This window comes from Cebus imitator, unplaced genomic scaffold (genome assembly GCF_001604975.1).
Source record: "Cebus imitator isolate Cc_AM_T3 unplaced genomic scaffold, Cebus_imitator-1.0 Scaffold8, whole genome shotgun sequence".
Lineage (NCBI taxonomy): Eukaryota > Metazoa > Chordata > Mammalia > Primates > Cebidae > Cebus > Cebus imitator.
In genome coordinates, this window is record NW_016107323.1 from 3716260 (window position 1) to 3722399 (window position 6140).

Here is a 6140-nt window from a genome sequence, read left to right on the forward strand (position 1 = left end):
CTGACCCTGTAAGTCTTCATCACCTCCAGGAGACGTCCCCACCTCGTCTTCATCTACTGCTTTCTAGTATAACAGGGCTTGAAATCTCTGCCCAGAGGGATTGATAGTAGTCTCTGTGGGCAGCAACCTGATCACTGAATTGTGGTGAATGTTACACTACATTTTCGGACAGTTTTCTACTTTTCACCAGAAAGAAAGGAATATGTTCTGAGTCCAGATCATCACTGGCAAGTGAGACGGGACTTTTAGGCATTATCTAGACATTTGAAATCCCAAAACATTTTGGTTTCAGTTTTCTAGGCATTTCGGCAAAGGGCCATTGGTAAATTTTCTGGGTAATTGCTTCAGTTCTCTATTTTACTTTGCAAGTAAGGGTTGTGGTTTTGTTTCTCATTATCTCCAATTAAGCCAATCAGCTCTGGGTTTTGCTGTGGTTTAATTTGACACTTTTCCATCTAGCTTTTTATGGTCTTGTCACCATTTTCCAGTTGTGCTATACAACGAAGTAAATATGTGGGAAAACAAAGAAGGCACTATTTTTTCTAAACAGCCCTGTCCAGGAAAGACTGTGTTTACTCACTTGGAGAAGTGTTTTGTTGTGAATTTCTTTAATCTCAGCATTGGAAGGTTCTCTGAATCCTTGGCTATAGATGGAAATTATCTTTGAGCTGTATATGGAAATTCTCTGGTGACTGCTACCTGGGCAGTGCCATCAGGCATGGCATTTTGATGACTTCCAGTTTAGCACAGTTAGTGTTAGCACATGTTACCTCTAGCTCTGGAAAAATCATTCATGCAGAACTGTTTTCCCTTAAGTGAACTGTTGGAAAATATTTGAGATTTTTTTTCATTACTTCCAAGTCAGAAAATCAATAATATCACACACAAACACACATATCCACATCCACACAGTGGGCATCCTCTCCATGCTTTATCCTCTATTCTTCAATTTGCTGATTTTTAAACTGACCACATGTGCTAGCAGGTGCTTTCATTAGGCAGGGAAAGTAATTCCCTTTGCAATATTCTTTGAAATTCATCTGTGCTTACCAAGTTAACAGTCAGTGTAAAAAAAAGTTTGAGCAGGAGAATGATTAGGCTTTATGAATGGGTTGAATTCTTTACTAAGAAATATGTTCCTTGAAATGTGTTTCTTTTTGAACCACACACTATTTTGGGATAGATATACTGGAAACTCAGGCAAGTGGCAAAAGAAGATGATCACAAATCACTTAGAAAAGGGGAAAATGAGATATTAATGTTTTACAGTATTTTTCAACCCTGAGTGGGTTGAAATAATACCTGTCTCCAAGTCCATTTAGCAAACTATCTGAAATGGCCCAGCTCATCTGACTCATTGTTGAGTTTTGCAGCTTGGGGTGACAGGCAAGTTGAAAGAACTTGCGGCAGACAAAAGCCCAGCTCCCCCTTTCTGCCTGTATATGTCAAAGACGCAGTTGGTGGTTGTGTTTGGGTCATGTGTTCCCTGTATGAAAACAGCTAATTAGGAAAAAGAGCCCTCTGTTCCCTGGCCCCTTCCCCCAGCCACAGGGGCCAGCTCTATATATCTTACAACTCCCACACGGTCCTTGTCACTGTGAATGGGTACAGGGTTTGTGTGTCAGCGTAGCAGGCTGATCATTACAATGATCGTGTGGAATATCACAATGATCCCGTGGGGGACTCTGTCACCTCTTCCCAGAACAGCCTCTTTTAAAGGTAGTTGACTCCTTTCTTCTCCTTAATTCCTTTTCATTCTCTTCCCCTTAATTCTTTTTCACTGAAAGAACCTATGCTGTGAACTAAAGTAGGCAGACTTTCTTTCTCTGCTGCAAGCAGTGTTTCTAGCAAAATTAGTTAGTTAGCAAAGGTAGGCTATCACGTAAACTTTTAGTCCTAATGGAGCTAAATGAACCAAAGTTTCTGTTTTTAAAAAACACCATCGACTGATGTGATTTCAGTTCCTAGGGTACCTGGATCACAAGTTGGTGCTAGCACCTTTACCCTTTCATTCTGGGTTTTCACCAAATGCCTGCTTGTTTCACTGTTATGAACCTCTGGAAGGTAATAATAGTTCCCGGAAGTAATCCAGCATGTCAGTTTAAAAAGCAGCCTGGGTGTGACAGCTGAGAGGCACGATTGCACAATATTTCCACACTTTCATTTTTTTACCTGCCTGTTGTCTGACCTAGCATCAAAGTTCACTTGGACAGGGCCAGGAAGGCCACATGAGTGTCTGTCAGGGAGCGCCTCCCAGAACAAGTGGCCATGACCAAGCCTTCCTAAAGGCTTCTCTATGCTTAGGTGGCCCGGCCTGGCTCTTTTATCAGGCAGAATCTGCTAAAATTGCAGGATCTTAATGTTCGCAATGTCATTCAGGCCCCCACCAAGTACTAGGGGACAGGAATTGCTTTCCCTGTAGTCAGGAGTGGAAGTAAAAACGCAGAGAGGGGAGGACTTGTGTATAGACTCAGAACAGTGGCAGACTGAATTCAACCTGCAATCGAGTTTTCTGCCATGCTACTGCTGCCACCTCATTTACCTTTCTTTAGATAAAAGAAAATGAATAATAACAACACAGCAACATTTATTGAGGGCAGAATATACTTTAGACATTACATTTTCTCAGTTGCTTCTCACGCAGCCCTGCCAGGTCTGAATTACTGCCCTCAATATGACAGACGAGAAAGCTGAGGTAGAATGTGAAGGATTTGCCTAAGATTAGAGATAAGAATGAAGCAAAGACAAGATAATGATGACCATTATAACAAATATTTTGGAAGTATATATTATCATTGAATTCTTGCATTAACTCCGCAATGTAGGTAATAATAGATAGTTTTCTAAAGAGGTGAAAAGGGAGCTTGGAGAATTCCCTTGCACAAGATCAATGCAGCAAATATCAGAATTCTGTTTCAAAATCAAATCTACCTGACTTCAAAGCCCATTCCTTTTCTATTATCACAATTAAGGAAAATGCTCTGGGCTGAGATGCATGCCATAAAAGAGCTAGAAAATTTTATTTAATTCACATTGATATTAATATTTTTTAAATTCATAAATTAAGATTTAAAAATTCAAAGCTATGAGAGAAAATAGATTATTAGACTGTCATGAATAGTAAGAGACGCCAGAACACAATGGAGTAATATATTTTAAATGTTGAAAACAAAGTACTGTCAACTGTTATTCAAGAGTGAAGGCAAAATAAAGACAATCGGTTATACAAAGACAGAATTTGGTACAACCAGATCTTCACTTTAAACAATAACAACAAAAAACTATTAAATGATGCATTTTGGCCTGGCACAGGGACTCACACCTGTAATTCTAGCACTTTGGAAGGCCTAGGTGTGTGGATTACCTGAGGTCAGAAGTTCAAGAGCAGCCTGGTCAATGTGGCAAAACCCCATCTCTACGAAAAATACAAAAATTAGCCAGGTGTGGTGGTGGGTGCCTATAATCCCAGCTACTCAGGAGGCTGAGGCAGGAGAATTGCTTGAACCTTGGCGGCAGAGGTTGCTGTGAGCCAAGATCGTGTCACTGCACTCCAGCCTGGGCAACAGAGCAAGATTCTCTCTCAACAACAGCAACAAAAAAGGATGCGTTTTGGCAAGAAAGAAAAGTAAAGCCATAGCTAAGGTCTGGAATACAAGAAACAACAATGTTCCAGTTATCATTGCTGTGTAATAAATTTCTCAGGCATAATGGCTTTAAGACAACCATTTTATTATGTTTATGGATTTTGCAGGTAAGGATCATGTGGCAGCTTGGGGTTCCACATGTAAGTGCCCCAAATGTGAAGTCACTTTACTTCTATGATCCAGTCTTAGATACAGTGTAACTTCCCTCATACTCTATTGGTCAAAGGCAGTCCCAAGCCTACCATGACTCAAGGAGGTGCACAGACCCCAATTGTTAATGGAGGGCATGTCAAAGAATTTAGGGGCCCTATTTTAAGATGAGAGAAATTTAAAAATACGTATACATATTTAATTAACTATTGAATGTAATTTAAAAACTAAACACTAATTTGTATATGTGTTTTAAAAGGTTAAAAATAAGTTCTGGGTAAAAATATGTAACAGGGTAATAAGAGACTCTTTAAGGAATAGTTAAAGCATGCTAAGGTCTTTTTTAGGAATAATAAGTGCCTTTAGACTTTGCTGGAAAAGTTTATAGTTTGGATTTAATAAATGTTTAGCATATATGTTAATAAATTAAAGTATCATTAGTAAAATAATACAATCATGATTTATGGAGGAAAATGGAAGAATATGAAAAACTTAAGAGATAAAATATTAAATGGAAAAGAATTGAGAAGATAAAGGAAGCATAGAAAATGGATGGTAAATGAAAACACAACAAAATAGGATGGTAGAAATAAACACCAAATGATAATCACAATAAATGAGAAAGTCTCTTCCTTCAAAAAACATCAGGCACAAACGTTTTTATAGGCAAGTTTAACTAAACTTATAAAAAACATAAAATCTTTAGTTAATGAAAATAAACATGAAAATCAGTATTTCAGAGAATAAAAGAAGAAAATCTGTTTTCAGTGACTGCAAAGCTTAGGAAATCCTGACCCAGCCTAGGATGTCAGATCTCATTGTCCGCAGTGCTGCTCTGCCCCCCTCATTCCCTTCAATAAAATGGTTTGACCTGTCTCCATCCCCCAAAATAAGGAAATGTATACAAATAATTTTACAAAGCTAACATAATTTCAGTTTCAAAACCTGGCAAGAAAAGCAGAAGAAAAGAAAATTATGACTCAACCACCTTTTTTTCTTTTTTTTTTGAGACAGAGTCTCACTCTGTTATCCAGGTTGGAGCACAGTGGTGCGACGTCAGCTCACTGCAACCTCTGCCTCCGGGGCTGAAGGGATTATCATGCCTCAGCCTCCCAAGTAGCTGGGCTTACAAGTGTGCACCAACACGCCCAGCTAATTTTTGTATTTTTAGTAGAGATGGGGTTTTACCATGTTGGCCAGGCTGGTCAGGAACTCCTGAACTCAAGTGACCCACCCGTCTCAGCCTCCTAAAGTGCTGGGATTACAGGCGTGAGTCACCACACCAGGCCTAAACACATTTCCTCATAGGTTACAAAAGATTCTAAATAAAACACCAGCCCATCAAATTTAGTGGCAAAATTTTTTAAATCAGACTATGCCAAAAATCCTAGTCAGAAAAATTACTAATTAACATACTATATTAATAAAAAGAATAATAATCATCATTTAGATACAGAGGAAAAAAGAACTTGATACATTTCAGCTCTGAAGTATGGTTTTAAAAAAACCTTTTAGAAAACTAGGAGTAGAAGCAAATTTACTTAATATCTTAAAGGGCATCTAGAAGTCTGCGGCAAACATCACACTGAATGGCAAAATTTTAGAAAATTTCCCATTTCTTTCATGAAAAGACAGAAATGCCTTCTAATATGATGTCTAATAAATATGGACTAGAGGTTCTAGCCAATGCATTAAAAGAAAATGAAATAGTAGAATTGGAAAGGAAAATACAAAATTGTCTTTATTTATAGACGTCATGATTGCTGGCAAAAGAGAATCCATGAACTAATGGAACAAATGAGAATTCAGTCAAGTTACTTAATTCAGTTTTTATGAATTCAATAGCATTCTTAATTTCACTAACTTGAAAATAGATTTTTTTTTTTTTTTTTGAGACAGAGTCTTGCTCTATCACCAGGCTGGAGTGCAGTGCGTGATCTTGGCTCACTGCGACCTCCTATTCCTGGGTTCAAGCAATTCTCCTGCCTCAGCCTCCCCAGTAGCTGAGACTACAGGCTAATTATTTTATTTTTAGTAGAGACGGGGTTTCACCATGTTAGCCAGGATGGTCTTGATCTCTTGATGTCGTGATCCACTCGCCTCAGCCTCCCAAAGTTCTGGGATTATAGGCATGAATCACCGTGCCCAGCAGAAAATATAATTTAAAGCACACACACACACACACACACACACACACACACACACACACAATTCATAATAGCAATAGAAACTAAAAGGTACCTAGAAATAATTCTAACAAAAATTGGTGGTGACTACATTGGTGTTCATTTTAGAATTCTCTGTATTTTTCTTTGATGGATATTCTTCATAAGAAAAAAGAAATAC

The 6140-nt window shown here is 38.3% G+C and overlaps 1 protein-coding gene and 1 long non-coding RNA gene across 5 annotated transcripts in view; one reads left to right on the forward strand and one right to left on the reverse strand.

Moving 5' to 3' along the window:
• Positions 1-6140, forward strand: part of RFX4 (regulatory factor X4) — a 177663-nt gene that overhangs the window by 140792 nt on the left and 30731 nt on the right. The gene's annotated exons all lie outside the window — the stretch shown is intronic.
• Positions 1-6140, reverse strand: part of LOC119473098 — a 54578-nt gene that overhangs the window by 1752 nt on the left and 46686 nt on the right. The window lies entirely within an intron of this gene.